Source organism: Ranitomeya variabilis, chromosome 3 (genome assembly GCF_051348905.1).
Source record: "Ranitomeya variabilis isolate aRanVar5 chromosome 3, aRanVar5.hap1, whole genome shotgun sequence".
Taxonomy (NCBI): Eukaryota; Metazoa; Chordata; class Amphibia; order Anura; family Dendrobatidae; genus Ranitomeya; species Ranitomeya variabilis.
This window is the reverse complement of record NC_135234.1, coordinates 167,929,999-167,947,083: the sequence shown is the minus strand read 5'-3', so window position 1 is coordinate 167,947,083 and position 17,085 is coordinate 167,929,999.

The following is a 17,085-nucleotide window of genomic DNA, read 5'->3' as shown; positions in this document are numbered from 1 at the left end:
TTTCATGTCAGATACTGAGAAAAACATGCAGATGTGTCATTTTATATAGTGTATGGAAACTTCTGGTTTCAACTGTATATTGTGCATATGCATTTATCTTCTGAATGAAAAATCCCCCACACTGCACCCCTGAATACAAATATGTGCAGCACCATTATATTAGCCACACACCATTCAAAATATAAACTGATAAGAGCTGTGCTCCCATCTATATATATAATTGTCTAAGGGTTTTTCCGTCTGTCTGTCTGTCTGTCCTGGAAATCCCGCGTCTCTGATTGGTCGAGGCCGCCAGGCCTCGACCAATCAGCGACGGGCACAGTATCGACGTAGATGTCATAATGGTTGCCATGGCGACGATGATGTCATAAAGGTTGCCTCGACCAATCAGCGACGGGCACAGTCTGCCGCGAATCACATACTACGGGGACATGCATATTCTAGAATACCCGATGCTTTAGAATCGGGCCACAGTCTAGTTAACTATAATCGCTGCTGGCCAATAAATGTACAGTAGGGAAATAAGTATTTGATCCCTTGCTTATTTTGTAAGTTTGCCCACTGACAAAGACATGAACAGTCTATAATTTTAGGGGTAGGTTAATTTTAACATTGAGAGATAGAATATCAAAAATAAAATCCAGAAAATCACATTGTAGAAATTATATAAATTTATTTGCATTTTGCATTGAGAAATAAGTTTTTGCCCATGTTGTAGAGTTTAGCGTCCGACTGAATAATTGAGCCTGTGGACAGGAGTCTTTTATAAAGGTGACTATGTAAGACCGCTGTCTTTAATGCAGGTAGCGAGTTGATTAGGAGCATCTAACTGGTCTGTAGGAGCTTGATGGTTGGTAGGGGATCAAATACTTATTTCTCACTGCAAAATGCAAATAAATTTGTATAATTTCTACAATATGATTTTCTGGATTTTATTTTTGATATTCTATCTCTCAATGTTAAAATTAACCTACCCTTAAAATTATAGACTGTTCATGTCTTTGTCAGTGGGCAAATCAAATACTTATTCCCCCACTGTAGATTAATCAGTCACTGCGATTGCTTTTTCGATGCATTTTTTTCCGTTTGATTTGCTGCAGAAAGTATGCACTGTAATACAGTACAAGCAAAGTGAATGAGATTTCTGAATTCTCATGTACGGTATACGTTGATTATTTTTTCCTTGCAGATTTGCAGCAGATTAAAATCTGCAGCATGTCAATTCTTGTAGTGTTTTTGTAGCGTATTTCAGCCACACTAATGAATGGCAACAAGTAGAAAACAAAAACACATGTCATAAACATGGCAAAACGGGTATTTTATGCAGTGTTTTTCCTGCCAGCACATCAGCAAATCTGCAGCAAAATTTTTTGCTGCAAATCTCGAATATGTGCACATAGTGTTATTCTGTCCTGTGTCCAGCACCCTATTCACTATAAGTCCTTGATAGAGTTACAATGAATTAGGGGCTGAAACTAGACGTTATCAGGGTATAATAATGAATTGGGGGCCATGCATGCCCATGCCATAACACTGCCTCCATCATGTTGTACAGAGGATGTGGTGTGCTTTGGATCATGAGCTAGTCCAAGCCTTCTCCATACTTTCTTCTTCCCATCATTCTTTTACAGGTTGATCTTAGTTTCATCTGACCAAAGAAGGCTTTTCCAGAACTGGGCTGGCTTCATTAAATGCTTTTTGGCAAAGTCTAATCTGACCTTTCTATTTTTAAGGCAGATTAATGGTTTGCACCTTGTGATGAACCCCCCTCTGTATTTGCTCTCATGGGGTCTTTTCTTTAGGGTAGACTTGCATATTGAATCTCTCCTACTTCCTGGAGAGTTCTCTTCACTTGGGTGGATGTTGGGAAGGGGTTTTTCTTCATCATGGAAAGAATTCTGTGATCATCCACCACTGTTGTCTTCTGTGGATGTCCAGGCCTTTTTGAGTTCCTAAGCTCACCAGAGTGGTATTTTTTTGGCAGAATGTACCAAACTATTGATTTCCCCACTCCTAAGGTTTCTGCTATCTCACTGATGAGATTTATTCTTTTTTTTCAACCTATGGAATTACCGTGGATTTACAGCGGGGTTTTTTTTTGCTGTTTTTGTGTGGATTCTCCCTGCGGTTTTACACCTGCGGATTCCTATTATGGAGCAGGTGTAAACCGCTGCGGATCCGCAGCAAAATCAGCAACGTGTGCACATAGCCTTACTGTTCAAATATTTTTGCAACTAACTGTACGCATTAAAGCAAAAGAGGGAAAAATAGGAAGATTGACAGCTCACCCGTGGTAGGTACACCTTGTTCTGCAAGCAACTCGCACAGAGCAGTCTCAGTCTCAGTCTCAGACGTCAGCCATGTGTGAAGGAAAAAAAAAAAAAGGAAGGGGATCCTCCAGCGATGAAACAAGTGATGCCGATATAAAAATGAAAACACTTTATTGGAACTATCCAGGTGTCAGGTGATGTCCAGTTTTTATGTCCTTGTATAGTTCCAATAAAGTTTTTTCATTTTTATAAATGTATGCATTCGCTCCCCATATAATCATGTTCCCCATCCTGGCCCCTTCCTGTGATAATGTCTCACATCCCAGTGTAATGTCTCCAATCCTGGGCCCCATTCTATAATAATGTCCCCCAACCTGGGCCCCTTCATAGTAAAATGTCTCCTGTCCTGGGCACCTTCTTGGTAAAATGTCCCCCATCCTGAGTCACTTAATAGTATAATATCCCCCATACTGGACCTCTTCTAGTAATAATGCTCCCTCTTCTTCTTCAACATATTTAAAAAAAAACAAATGATTTTTCTTACATTCCTCTGTTCCCTCGACATGCAGTGTCCTCTTCTATAGCTGGTATAGTAGCTGGCAGCTGATGTTGGCATGCCCGCCGTGACGTTTTACGTCATCGCCATGCGCTGCCTGTGATGGGCACGCTGGATTCTGTTTGGACAGTGGCATATAATGCAGTGCAGGGAGCCAGAGGCTGCACCAGAGATATGTCCATCCTTGGTCCTGCGTGAATGTGGCTTTCCCCATTGTTAGCTTAAATGCCATAAACTACAATGTAGAGACTTGCATAGTGGGCCACCTGAAAAACTCATATATATCTTCTGGAGTAACAAAGAATGATCTAGAGACCCCATTCTCCTAAAATTTATAGAAGTTATGGAGATGACTGTATGTGACCCCTCTTTTATTTGTTACAGAAACTACAAGCAAACAGCCACACAGGCAAGCATAGAATGGGTTAAATGTGGCGCCTGGGCAGCAGGTTGTGCACCCATACCTTAAACCTGTACTTGAATTAAAAAGGTGTCATCAGTTTTGTCTGGATTTCTCCTAGATGTTGATTGTCAGCAATAACATGCATTAGCTAAAAAATAGGTCCGCACACTTCTAATATAAAATTAATGTACAGGTGCACAAATATGCTATGTGGCCAATATACAAACATATCCATACACGATGCATCAGCACGCTGCAACTAGTGAATACATGAACCCAATATTGCTGTAAATGTTAAAAACGTAAGGTAAAATTAACATTTTTTCATCAAGAAATGAAAACACCAGCACCCTCCTGGTCTTAGCAACCTGATCCACCCAGCCTGGCTCCCATCTCTTCCCCAGTTCACATAAGGTCGGCTTGGGCACACTGAGAGGCGATTCAGAAGAGTTGGGTACACCTTGTTATGGTTGGGTGGATTTTTCATTTCTTAACCCCTCCACGACCAGAGGTATATCTGTTTTTGACTTTTCGTTTTTTTTGCTCCAATTTTTCCCAGAGCCATAACTTTTTTATGTTTCTGTAAATATGGCTATGTGAGGGCTTGTTTTTTTGTGGGACGAGTTGTACTTTTGAAAGACACCACTGGTTTTCACATATCTTGTACTAGAAAAGGGGAAAAAAAAATTCCAAGTGCAGTGAAATTGCAAAAAAAGAGCAATTCCACAGTTGCTGGGGGTTTTTTTTGTGTTTTTTTTTTTTTTACGATGTTCACTAAATGCTTAAACTGACCTGCCATTATGATTCTCTAGGTCACAAACATGTCTAGTTTCTTTTTTATTTACGTGGTGAAAAAAAATCCAAAGTTTGGTAAAAAAAAAAAAAAAAATGGCACCATTTTCCGAGACCTGTAGTGTCTCCATTTTTTGTGATCTGCGTCTGGGTGAGGTATTGTTTTTTACACGCCGAGATGATGTTTTTATTGATACCATTTTGGTGTAGATATGATCTTTTGATTGCCCGCTATTGCATTTTATTGCAATGTAGCGGTGACCCAAAAAACGTAATTCTGACGTTTTTAATTTTTTTCTCATTACGCCGTTTACCGAATTGTATATTTGATTTTTTTTATTGTGTTATTTTGAATGAGGCGAAAGGGGGGTGATTTGAACTTTTATTTTTTTAAAATTTTTAAAATATTTTTTAAAACATTTTTTTTTACTTTTTGCATGCTTCAATAGTCTCCATGGGAGACTAGAAGCTGCAGTTGGCTGATCGCCTCTGCTACATACAGGATATGGTCAGATCGCCTGTGTGGGGCAGAAATGCTCACTTGCTATGAGCACCGACCACGGGGTGATGACACACATACCTGTAATATACGGGAATGCTATATGAGGCAATGTTTGGGAAATGTGTTGGTTACCTTGTGAAGTGACTAACTGTTATGTCTCTACCAAAATACTTTCAACTTGGAAACTGCATCCACAGTTAAATAACCTGTTGAAATCTAACTATGGATGTATTGTATGTACAGTATGTAAAATCTAATAGAGAAAGAGACCTCAGTGTGGGTATCAAATACTTATCTCATGGGTTCTATGAATTAAACAGTCAGGTGGAAATTGTTTTAGATCTCACCCAGTTCAGACGTTGTACTCCGTGTAGCCTCGTGGGAGACTTGTAATAGGTAGACAGGCTATCTAACCATGTTGTGCCCCATGCAATGGCTCCTGCCTTTACACGGGCAGTACCATAGTGTCATATTGATAATATCAAACCCAAAAGAAAATTGTTTGGCCCAGACAGATCCCAGACCTGAATCCAACTGAAAATCTGTGGGTGACCTGTAGAGGGCGCTCTACACAGGAGATCTGACAGATCTGGATGGCTGCAAGGAAGAATGGGCAAAAATAGCCACTTCTAGATGTTTCATACTGATAGGCTCCTACCCAAAAAACGGCAAGCTGTCATAAATTCAAAGGGTACTTAAACAAAGTATTCATTAGAGGGTGTGCATATATATGCACCTACAATACTTTATTGCTCTGTATTTCTTTTTTTCACCCAAAAAAGATTTATTTTAACCCCTTCCCGACCTTTGACGCCACGTAGGCGTCATGAAAGTCGGTGCCAATCCGACCCATGACGCCTATGTGGCGTCATGGAATGATCGCATCCCTGCAGATCGGGTGAAAGGGTTAACTCCTATTTTACCCGATCTGCAGGGAGAGGGGGAGTTGTACTTCAGCCCAGGGGGGGTGGCTTTGCCCCCACGTGGCTACGATCGCTCTGATTGGCTGTTGAAAGTGCAACAGCCAATCAGAGCAATTTGCAATATTTCACCTATGAAAATGGTGAAATATTGCAATCCAGCCATGGCCGATGCTGCAATAGCATCGGCCATGGCTGGAAATCATGTTCTGCCCCCCCCCCACCGCCCCCGATCTCCTCCCCAGTCCTCCGTTCTCTCCGGTACCCCCCTCCGTCCCCCTGTCCGCTCCCCCGTGCTCCTGTCCGCTCCCCCGGTCCTCCGATCCCCCCCCCTGTGCTCCGATCCACCCCCCCACCACCCCCTCATACTTACCGAGCCTCCCGAAGTCGGTCCGTCTTCTCCCTGGGCGCCGCCATCTTCCAAAATGGCGGGCGCATGCGCAGTGCGCCCGCCGCATCTGCCGGCCGGCAAAGTACATTTTGATCGCTGTGGTAGGTTCTATCACAGCGATCAAAATAAAAAAATAATAAATAAACCCCCCCCCCTTTATCACCCCCATAGGTAGGGACAATAATAAAATAAAGAAAATATATATATATTTTTTTTCCACTAGGGTTAGGGTTAGAACTAGGGTTAGAACTAGAACTAGGGGTAGGGTTAGGGTTAGGGGTAGGGTTAGGGTTATGGCATGTGCACACAGTGCGGATTTGGCAGCGGATCCGCAGCGGATCGGCCGCGGATCCGCAGCGGATCGGCCGCGGATCGGCAGCGGATACACAGCGGATCCGCAGCGGATCCGCAGCGGATCAGCCGCGGATCCGCAGCGGATCGGCAGCGGATCCGCAGCGGATCGGCCGCGGATCCGCAGCGGATACACAGCGGATCGGCAGCGGATCGGCAGCGGATCCGCAGCGGATCGGCCGCGGATCCGCAGCGGATCGGCAGCGGATCGGCCGCGGATCCGCAGCGGATCGGCAGCGGATCCGCAGCGGATCGGCAGCGGATCCGCAGCGGATCGGCAGCGGATCCGCAGCGGATTGGCCGCGGATCCGCAGCGGATTGGCCGCGGATCCGCAGCGGATTGGCCGCGGATCCGCAGCGGATTGGCCGCGGATCCGCAGCGGATTGGCCGCGGATCCGCAGCGGATTGGCCGCGGATCCGCAGCGGATTGGCCGCGGATCCGCAGCGGATTGGCAGCGGATCCGCAGCGGATTGGCCGCGGATCCGCAGCGGATTGGCCGCTGCGAATTCGAAGCAGTTTTCCATCAGGTTTACAGTACCATGTACACCTAAGGAAAACCAAATCCGCTGTGCCCATGGTGCGGAAAATTCCGTGCAGAAACGCTGCGTTGTATTTTCCGCAGCATGTCAATTCTTTGTGCGGATTCCGCAGCATTTTACACCTGTTCCTCAATAGGAATCCGCAGGTGAAATCCGCACAAAAAAACACTGGAAATCTGCTGTAAATCCGCAGGTAAAACGCAGTGCCTTTTACCTGCAGATTTTTCAAAAATCGTGCGGAAAAATCTCACACGAATCCGCAACGTGGGCACATAGCCTTAGGGTTAGGGTTGGAATTAGAGTTAGGGTTGGAATTAGGGCTAGGGTTTGAAATAGGGTTAAGATTAGGCTTGTGGTTAGGGTTACGGATAGGGTTAGGGGTGTGTTGGGGTTACAGTTGTGGTTAGGGTTGGGATTAGGGTTACGGTTGGGATTAGGGTTAAGATTAGGGTTGGAATTAGGGTTACGGGTGTGTTGCGGTTAGGGTTGTGGTTAGGGGTGTGTTGGGGTTAGGGTTGTGATTAGGGCTATGGCTACAGTTGGGATTAGGATTAGGGGTGTGTTGGGGTTAGTGTTGAAGTTAGAATTGAGGGGTTTCCACTGTTTAGGCACATCAGGGGTCTCCAAACGCAACATGGCGCCACCATTGATTCCAGCCAATCTTGCGTTCAAAAAGTCAAATGGTGCTCCCGCCCTTCCAAGCCCCGACGTGCGCCCAAACAGTGGTTTACCCCCACATTTAGGGTACCAGCGTACTCAGGACAAACTGGGCAACAACTGTTGGGGTCCAATTTCTCCTGTTACCCTTGCAAAAATAAAAAATTACTTGCTAAAACATAATTTTTGAGGAAAGAACAATTATTTTTTATTTTCACGGCTCTGCGTTATAAACTTCTGTGAAGCACTTGGGGGTTGAAAGTGCTCACCACACATCTAGATAAGTTCCTTCGGGGGTCTAGTTTCCAAAATGGGGTCACTTGTGGGGTGTTTCTACTGTTTAGGCACATCAGGGGCTCTGCAAATGCAATGGGACGCCCGCAGACCATTCCATCAAAGTCTGCATTTCAAATGTCACTACTTCCCTTCCGAGCCCTGACGTGTGCCCAAACAGTGGTTTACCCCCACATATGGGGTATCAGCGTACTCACAACAAACTGGGCAACAAATATTGGGGTCCAAATTATCCTGTTACCCTTGTGAAAATAAAAAATTGCTTGCTAAAACATCTTTTTTGAGGAAAGAAAAATGATTTTTTATTTTCACGGCTCTGCGTTGTAAACTTCTGTGAAGCACTTGGGGGTTGAACGTGCTCACCACACATCTAGATAAGTTCCTTGGGGGGTCTAGATTCCAAAATGGGGTCACTTGTGGGGGGTTTCTACTGTTTAGGCATATCAGGGGCTCTGCAAACGTAACATGATGCCCGCAGACCATTCCATCAAAGTCTGCATTCCAAAACGTCACTACTTCCCTTCCGAGCCCCGGCATGTGCCCAAACAGTGGTTTACCCCCACATATGGGGTATCAGCGTACTCAGGAGAAACTGGACAACAACTTTTGGGGTCCAATTTCTCCTGTTACTCTTGCAAAAATAAAAAATTCTGGGCTGAAAAAATATTTTTGAGGAAAGGAAACATTTATTATTTTCACGGCTCTGCGTTATAAACTTCTGTGAAGCACTTGGGGGTTCAAAGTGCTCACCACACATCTAGATAAGTTCCCTTGGGGGTCTAGTTTCCAAAATGGAGTCACTTGTGGGGAGTTCCTACTGTTTAGGCACACAGGGGCTCTCCAAACGCGACATGGTGTCCGCTAATGATTGGAGCTAATTTTCCATTCAAAAAGCCAAATGGCGTGCCTTCCCTTCCGAGCCCTGCCGTGCGCCCAAACAGTGGTTTACCCCCACATATGGGGTATCATCGTACTCAGGACAAACTGGACAACAACATTTGGGGTCCAATTTCTCCTATTACCCTTGGGAAAATAAAAAATTCTGGGCTAAAAATCATTTTTGAGGAAAGAAAAATTATTTTTTTATTTTCACGGCTCTGCGTTATAAACTTCTGTGAAGCACCTGGGGGTTATAAGTGCTCACTATGCATCTAGATAAGTTCCTTGGGGGGTCTAGTTTCCAAAATGGGGTCACTTGTAGGGGAGCTCCAATGTTTAGGCACACAGGGGCTCTCCAAACGCGACATGGTGTCCGCTAACGATTGGAGCTAATTTTCCATTCAAAAAGTCAAATGGCACGCCTCCCCTTCCGAGCCTTGCCGTGCACCCAAACAGTGGTTTACCCCCACATATGAGGTATCGGCATACTCAGGAGAAATTGCCCAACAAATTTTAGGATCCATTTTATCCTGTTGCCCATGTGAAAATGAAAGAATTGAGGCTAAAAGAAATTTTGTGTGAAAAAAAAGTACTTTTTCATTTTTGCGGATCAATTTGTGAAGCACCTGGGGGTTTAAAGTGCTCACTATGCCTCTAGATGAGTTCCTTGGGGGGTCTAGTTTCCAAAATGGGGTCACTTGTGGAGGAGCTCCAATGTTTAGGCACACAGGGGCTTTCCAAACGCGGCATGGTGTCCGCTAACGATGGAGATAATTTTTCATTCAAAAAGTCAAATGGCGCTCCATCCCTTCCGAGCCTTACCATGTGCCCAAACAGTGGTTTACCCCCACATGTGAGGTATTGGTGTACTCAGGAGAAATTGCCCAACAAAATTTAGGATCTATTTTATCCTGTTGCCCATGTGAAAATGAAAAAATTGAGGCTAAAATAATTTTTTTGTGAAAAAAAAGTACTTTTTCATTTTTACGGATCAATTTGTGAAGCACCTGGGGGTTTAAAGTGCTCACTATGCTTCTAGATAAGTTCCTTGGGGGGTCTAGTTTCCAAAATGTGGTCACTTGTGGGGGAGCTCCAATGTTTAGGCACACGGGGGCTCTCCAAACGCGACATGGTGTCCGCTAAAGATTGGAGCCAATTTTTCATTCAAAAAGTCAAATGGCGCTCCTTCCCTTCCGAGCCCTGCCGTGCGCCCAAACAGTGGTTTACCCCCACATATGAGGTATCAGCGTACTCAGGACAAATTGGACAACAACGTTCCTGGTCCAGTTTCTCCTTTTACCCTTGGGAAAATAAAAAAATTGTTGCTAAAAGATCATTTTTGTGACTAAAAAGTTAAATGTTCATTTTTTACTTCCATGTTGCTTCTGCTGCTGTGAAACACCTGAAGGGTTAATAAACTTCTTGAATGTGGTTTTGAGCACCTTGAGGGGTGCAGTTTTTAGAATGGTGTCACTTTTGGGTATTTTCAGCCATATAGAACCCTCAAAATGACTTCAAATGTGAGGTGGTCCCTAAAAAAAATGGTTTTGTAAATTTTGTTGTAAAAATGAGAAATCACTGGTCAAATTTTAACCCTTATAACTTCCTAGCAAAAAAAAAAATTGTTTCCAAAATTGTGCTGATGTAAAGTAGACATGTGGGAAACGTTATTTATTAACTATTTTGTGTCACATAACTCTCTGGTTTAACAGAATAAAAATTCAAAATGTGAAAATTGCGAAATTTTCAAATTTTTTGCCAAATTTCCGTTTTTTTCACAAATAAACTCAGAAATTATCGACCTAAATTTACCACTAACATGAAGCCCAATATGTCACGAAAAAACAATCTCAGAATCGCTAGGATCCGTTGAAGCGTTCCTGAGTTATTACCTCATAAAGGGACACTGGTCAGAATTTCAAAAAACGGCAAGGTCATTAAGGCCAAAATAGGCTTTGTCATGAAGGGGTTAAATTGTTTATTTTTCAATTGAATTATGCAGATTATGGGTGACATTAAAGGAGGAAAAAGTTCTGAAATAATTCTTCTTGTGCAATTTTTGACAAAAATCGGGAATTTTAAAGGCAGTGTAGACTTTTTATATCCACAGCGTTATACTGAGATCTATAAAACTTTTATTGTTGGGTATTTGCTTTGTATTTACAAGGAGGCCCTTCATGGGTACACTACCCAAATATTTTACTCAAAAATGTTATGTACTGTACAATTATATGGAGCGCCCCCAAACGCAGGGCAATGGGGTACTCGGTACCGGGTCCCTCTGTCGCGGTTCTGGGGATGTCAAAGTGGCCCGACCCGGTCCGTGGCCCTGCTAAGGGGCGTCCAATTAAAGGTGTAGGTGGCAGTGGTTTAGGTCGCGGTAAATAACGAGGACACAAGGTTGCAGTCTCTTTACCTTTTACTGTAGACTTCGGCATCCACAATCCAGAGCACTGCTAACAGGGCCTGCTGAGACCGGCCGGTCCGCAGGCACATCCAGAGTTCCCTTTGCAGGTGGAAATCAGTAGCCTTCCTACTTGCGCCTGTGTGTTGTAGTACCTCCCTGCTGAGCACCACAGGATAGTCCTCACAACTCTTGTATCTGTTTCCGATGTTCTCTCTCTCTCCGTCCCCCAGTTTGGATAGGACGCACCCGTATGACGGGGGTAGGCCTGGAGCTATTTTATAGGGACCCTAGAGATGCCCCTCTCCCACAATTTGCCTCCGTTGTCTGCTTAGGTGAAAAGGTGAGACAGCCAACCTGAAGTCAACTGCCCTGCTGTGATTGAAGTAAAGCGTAGAGCCAGTACTCCCTCAGTGTTCCGGCCACTGGCTACGCTCCTCAGAAGGATGTTGCCACAATCTTAGGGCACGACTCCTCCCGGTATTATCCCCTTTGTTGCTGTGATCTCGTTTCTCACTTCTCCACAATATACTTCGCTTCTTGTCCTTTCTTAAGATACCGCCGCAATGAAGTGCAGGCGCGGCTCCATAACGATCTGTCTCTTGCTAGGCCTCTGTCAGGATCCCACCCCTGACAGGGACCCCCCTGAATCTTTCCCTGCAACACCCTCTCTCACTGGATGTTGCCTGGGCAAAACCCAGTCAGCTTTCTGCCTAACTTTCTATCCAACCCCCATTTACCAGAGTGTGAGGAGTGGCCTAGTAAATAGAACCTTTTGCTCCCCCTGGTGGCCGGAGTGTGAAGTATAATGTGTGACTGTGATACCTGGTCAAGTGAACTCCTTTAGTGACATCAGACGTACCATCACTCCCCTTAGCAGCAGAGCGACAATACTGCACGACCAGGACTCTGGGGCGCTGCATATAGGTCACCTGTGCATGAACGTGAGCTACGGTCACACTAGGATGATGAATTCCCTTAGGTAAGACGGTGTGCTGTAGAGGATGAGATTCCCCAGCACTGTGCTGTATTTGTAGCCGGAGACTGCCACCTTCTGCCCAAACAGAACCCAGCGGAACCAACTGGAAAGGGAAGAGTTTTGGGAAGGATGAGTGTAGATGGAGCACAGGGTCAGATGACCTGCATGATGCAGTTCCCTGGTATAAGAGGTCAGAGTAGCGAGGCAGGAAAGGATTTGGCGCCAACCAATAGAGGAGCAGGATACCCGCTAAGCGGGACATAGAAGCCGAGATACCGTAACGTACCAGGAGGCCTGAACCAGTGGTTTGTTGTATGGACCAAACCACGCCAGTCAAGACCCGCAGTCCTGCCCTTGTTCGTCAAAGCCAATAGACAGACGGCGCAGGTCAAGGACTGAAGACCCAGTGAGGACCCCAATCTGGAAGCGGACATCCGCAGGGGAGAACCACAGGCACGAGTGAGCCGGACTGTTACTTCCATCATTGATATACCATACAGGTTCAGTTTGGGGTGCTACAGCAGACGGGATAGTGACCAGCCAGTCTGAGGACAGCCCAGAGAGTATTGCATGACTTTGCCAGAAGGACTTGCTCCCTAGTGGGAAGAACTGGAGAGCCCTGCAAGGACCTGTAACAAAAAGGGAGAACATAGTGCAGCGCCCCAGAGTCCTGGTCGTTGCAGTAATGTCGTTCTTCCACCAGGGGGAGTGATGTTACGTCTGATGGCACTAAAGGAGTTCACCTGACCAGGTATCACAGTCACACACTACACTTCACACTCCAACCTCCAGGGGGAGCAAAGGGTTCTATGTATTAGGCCACTCCTCACACTCGGGTAAAACTGGGAGTTGGATAGGAAGTTAGAGGAGAAAGCTGCTGGGTGAGACCCAGGAAAGACCTGTCAGGCAGACAGAGAGAGAAGGATGAACATCGGAGCTGTAGACAGAGGTCCCTGTCAGGGGTGGGATCCTGACAGAGACAAAGCAAGAGATAGAACGTTACGGAGCTGTGCCTGCACCTGATCCTAAGTAAGGACAAGAAGCAAAGTATATTGTGGAGAAGTGAGAAACGAGATCACAGCACAAGGCAAGACTCCTCCTGGTGTTATCTTGTCAAGACCGGCAAAATCCTTCTGAGGCGCGTAGCCGGAACACCGAGGGAGTAATTGGCTCTACGCATTACTTTGAACTACGGCAGGACAGTTAATTCCAAGTTGGTTGCCCAACCTTAATACCTAATGAAGACAACGGAGGCAAATTGTGGGCGAGGGGGGTCTCTAGGGTCCCTATAAAATAGCTCCAGGCCTACCCCGTCATACGGATCGTCCTATCCATACCATCTGGGGGACGGAGAGAGAATATCAGAAACATACACGACAGTTGTGAGGACTATCCCATGGTGCTCAGCAGGGAAGTACTACAACACACAGGTGCTAGTAGGAAGGCTACTGATTTCCACCTGTAAAGGGAACTCTGGATGTGCCTTCGGACAGACCGGATTCAGCCAGCCCTGTTAGCAGTGCTCTGGATGGTGGACGCTGAAGTCTACAGTAAAAGGTAAAGAGACTGCAACCCTGTGTCCTCGTTATTTACTGCGACTTACACCATCATCATTTACCTTACTGGGAAGCCCTGGGGACATACTTCACCTGTGGGAAGGTATTCCATCTAGCTGCCATAACATCACCCCAGCGGACCCCTAAGCAGCGTCGGTCACCCTGACCGAACACCACAGGTGGCGTCACGAACACTTGACAAACTGCATCCTTTAATTGGGCGACCCTTAGCAGGGCCACGGACCGGGTCGGGCCACCGTGACATCCCCAGAACCGAGACAGAGGGACCCGGTACCGAGTACCCCACTGCCCTGCTCCTGGGGGCGATCCAACTTTGGCATCACGAACAGGATCTACTTAAGCCTGAAGAATCAGGTCATGTGTGCCTAAGAACTGTGTCGGAACTGTGTTGGAACTGTGATTTATTGCAAAGACTGTGTATTGCTATTTGCCACCAAAAATTCCCACCAAAACCGCCTCCATTACAGCGCCACGAGGAGCGCAGGAGAAGGAGGGCGTGCCATGGGAGGAGACTACCAAAGCGGCGCCAAAAGTAATGACCGCCCTCTCGGACTACTGCTGCAAGGCAGCGACGTGCCCCGAAGCACAAGAGGACCGCCCCCTGATTTGCAACGGCGGGAACCAGGACAAGAAGGAGCTCCACCCTCAGAAAATGGCGGAGCCATGTGCATGTGTGACCACAGACCTCGAAACAGCGAGGGTGACCAACGAGTACCCGAACGACTACGAAGTGATCCCGGACTGTCCCCGCCGACCAGAGGCGGATTCGAACCCACCGCCGCTGGAGGATCTGAACCTCTTGGAGCCGCAGGCGGAAGAGCCGAGTCAACCTATCCTGTTATGGTTCTCAATGGCAAGAGAACATAGCCCAGCAAACATGAGTACTAGCTCTTGGAAGGATGGAAACTAAACTGACCATGAACTAAACCTGCCGCACAACTAACAGTAGCCGGGTAGCGTTGCCTACGTTTTTATCCCTAGACGCCCAGCGCCGGCCGGAGGACTAACTAATCCTGGCAGAGGAAAATATAGTCCTGGCTCACCTCTAGAGAAATTTCCCCCATAGGCAGACAGAGGCCCCCACATATATTGGCGGTGATTTTAGATGAAATGACAAACGTAGTATGAAAATAGGTTTAGCAAAATTGAGGTCCGCTTACTAGATAGCAGGAAGACAGAAAGGGCACTTTCATGGTCAGCTGAAAACCCTATCAAAATACCATCCTGAAATTACTTTAGGACTCTAGTATTAACTCATAACATCAGAGTGGCAATTTCAGATCACATGAGCTTTCCAGACACAGAAACGAAACTACAGCTGTGAACTGGAACAAAATGCAAAAACAAACGAGGACTAAAGTCCAACTTAGCTGGGAGTTGTCTAGAAGCAGGAACATGCACAGAAAGGCTTCTGATTACAATGTTGACCGGCATGGAAGTGACAGAGGAGCAAGGTTAAATAGCGACTCCCACATCCTGATGGAAACAGGTGAACAGAGGGGATGATGCACACCAGTTCAATTCCACCAGTGGCCACCGGGGGAGCCCAAAATCCAATTTCACAACAGTACCCCCCCCTCAAGGAGGGGGCACCGAACCCTCACCAGAACCACCAGGGCGATCAGGATGAGCCCTATGAAAGGCACGGACCAGATCGGAGGCATGAACATCAGAGGCAGTCACCCAAGAATTATCCTCCTGACCGTATCCCTTCCATTTGACCAGATACTGGAGTTTCCGTCTGGAAACACGGGAGTCCAAGATTTTTTCCACAACGTACTCCAACTCGCCCTCAACCAACACCGGAGCAGGAGGCTCAACGGAAGGCACAACCGGTACCTCATACCTGCGCAACAATGACCGATGAAAAACATTATGAATAGAAAAAGATGCAGGGAGGTCCAAACGGAAGGACACAGGGTTAAGAATCTCCAATATCTTGTACGGGCCGATGAACCGAGGCTTAAACTTAGGAGAAGAAACCCTCATAGGGACAAAATGAGAAGACAACCACACCAAGTCCCCAACACAAAGCCGAGGACCAACCCGACGCCGGCGGTTGGCAAAAAGCTGAGTCTTCTCCTGGGACAACTTCAAATTGTCCACTACCTGCCCCCAAATCTGATGCAACCTCTCCACCACAGCATCCACTCCAGGACAATCCGAAGATTCCACCTGACCAGAAGAAAATCGAGGATGAAACCCCGAATTACAGAAAAAAGGAGACACCAAGGTGGCAGAGCTGGCCCGATTATTGAGGGCAAACTCCGCTAAAGGCAAAAAAGCAACCCAATCATCCTGATCTGCAGACACAAAACACCTCAAATATGTCTCCAAGGTCTGATTCGTCCTCTCGGTCTGGCCATTTGTCTGAGGATGGAAAGCAGACGAGAAAGACAAATCTATGCCCATCCTAGCACAGAATGCTCGCCAAAATCTAGACACGAATTGGGTTCCTCTGTCAGAAACGATATTCTCCGGAATACCATGCAAACGGACCACATTTTGAAAAAACAGAGGAACCAACTCGGAAGAAGAAGGCAACTTAGGCAGGGGAACCAAATGGACCATCTTAGAGAAACGGTCACACACCACCCAGATGACAGACATCTTCTGAGAAACAGGAAGATCCGAAATAAAATCCATCGAGATGTGCGTCCAGGGCCTCCTCGGGATAGGCAAGGGCAACAACAATCCACTAGCCCGAGAACAACAAGGCTTGGCCCGAGCACAAACGTCACAAGACTGCACAAAGCCTCGCACATCTCGAGACAGGGAAGGCCACCAGAAGGACCTTGCCAGCAAATCCCTGGTACCAAAGATTCCAGGATGACCTGTCAACGCAGAAGAATGAACCTCAGAAATGACTTTACTGGTACAATCATCAGGAACAAACAGTCTACCAGGTGGGCAACGATCAGGTCTATCCGCCTGAAACTCCTGCAAGGCCCGCCGCAGGTCTGGAGAAACGGCAGACAATATCACTCCGTCCTTAAGGATACCTGTAGGTTCAGAATTACCAGGGGAGTCAGGCTCAAAACTCCTAGAAAGGGCATCCGCCTTAACATTCTTAGAACCCGGCAGGTAGGACACCACAAAATTAAACCGAGAGAAAAACAACGACCAGCGCGCCTGTCTAGGATTCAGGCGTCTGGCGGACTCAAGATAAATTAGATTTTTGTGGTCAGTCAATACCACCACCTGATGTCTAGCCCCCTCAAGCCAATGACGCCACTCCTCAAAAGCCCACTTCATGGCCAAAAGCTCCCGATTCCCAACATCATAATTCCGCTCGGCGGGCGAAAATTTACGCGAGAAAAAGGCACAAGGTCTCATCACGGAACAATCGGAACTTCTCTGCGACAAAACTGCCCCAGCTCCGATTTCAGAAGCGTCGACCTCAACCTGAAAAGGAAGAGCAACATCAGGCTGACGCAACACAGGGGCGGAAGAAAAGTGGCGCTTAAGCTCCCGAAAGGCCTCCACAGCAGCAGGGGACCAATCAGCAACATCAGCACCCTTCTTAGTCAAATCAGTCAATGGTTTAACAACATCAGAAAAACCAGCAA